Source organism: Penaeus monodon, chromosome 29 (genome assembly GCF_015228065.2).
Source record: "Penaeus monodon isolate SGIC_2016 chromosome 29, NSTDA_Pmon_1, whole genome shotgun sequence".
NCBI lineage: Eukaryota > Metazoa > Arthropoda > Malacostraca > Decapoda > Penaeidae > Penaeus > Penaeus monodon.
The window spans coordinates 29,422,949-29,424,222 of NC_051414.1; positions in this window are offsets into that span (position 1 = coordinate 29,422,949).

Consider the following 1,274-nt stretch of genomic DNA (forward strand, 5'->3'; position numbering starts at 1 on the left):
GAGCCGTAAACAATCAAGGGATCCAATTACGAGGCGCCATTATGTAGTGCCAGCATCCCCCCCCCCTCTTCCTCTGGACGGAGATAGCCAAGGCACCCAAACTCTCCCCCTTCCCTTTCTCCTCTCTTCCTTCTTACCTTTCCCTTATTCTTCTTCCTCCAACTTTCGCTTCTTTCTTCTCCCTTCTAACCCCCCTTTTTTCCTATTTCTCTTCATTGTTCTGTGTTCCTTCTCTTGTTTCCCATCTTCCTTCTCCGTTTTCATCTCTTGCCCTCTATATGGGGATAGCCAAGACCCACAAACTACGTCCCTCTTCCCTCTCAGTTCTTTCTCCTCCCTTCCTTCTCTCCTCTACCCTTTCTTTTTCTCTCTTCTTCCGTCTCCTAACTGCTCTCTCCCTTCTTTCTACCTTCTATACTATTTTTTCCCTACCCTTTCTTCGTTTTTTTCTCTAATATTCCATCTTGCTTTACCCCTTATCCTTTTTCTTTCTTCCCTCTCCCAATGTTCTTTTCCCCTCTCTCTTCTTTCTCTCTTCCTACATTTTCTGTCTCTCCTTTTCCTTTTTTTAATCCCTTTAACCCTACATCCCTCCATTTCTCATCCCCTCTGTCCCTGTCCCTCTCTCTCCTCTCTCATTTCTCCCCTCTCTTCTCTCCTCTTTCTCCTCTCCCCTCTCCCTTCCTCTTCCGCCCACAGCCTACCCTTCAGCAAGCCAAGAGCAACCATGTCGTCAACCCTTCAAAATGACAGTAATCACAACGAAAACGACAGAGTACCGCCTACGACCATGACGATGACAGCAAATATATAAACATTACCAATATGGGGCACTGTTACTTATCCTACCTTACTAAATTTATGTCACTGCTTTCTCTTTTTTCTCAGCGTCAGTACCGGTCTCTGTCACCGTCCTTTTCACAGCTCTTTTCACTGTCCCTGCCTCTCCTCCCCCTTTTCTTCTACAGCCACGCGCATCAGCGAATGGATGCCGATGCTGAAATCTGCTTAAGACAAAAGCTCCTTCGCGTGGAAAAACTTCGCACCGGATGGCAAGGTAAGGCCGAGTAAGAGAGTAAGCGAGTTAAGACGCGGAAGGGTTGAGAGGATGTAAGAAAGAAAGAAAGGAGAGGATGAAAGGAGACGTGAAGAAAAAGATTAGAGGCAGACACTGACAGAAAGCGAAGACGAGAGACAAAAACACGGAAGAAGAGAGAAGAATGCCGAAGAGGACCGACCTACAGGAAGCGACGCGGGTGAGCACAATCGCGGGA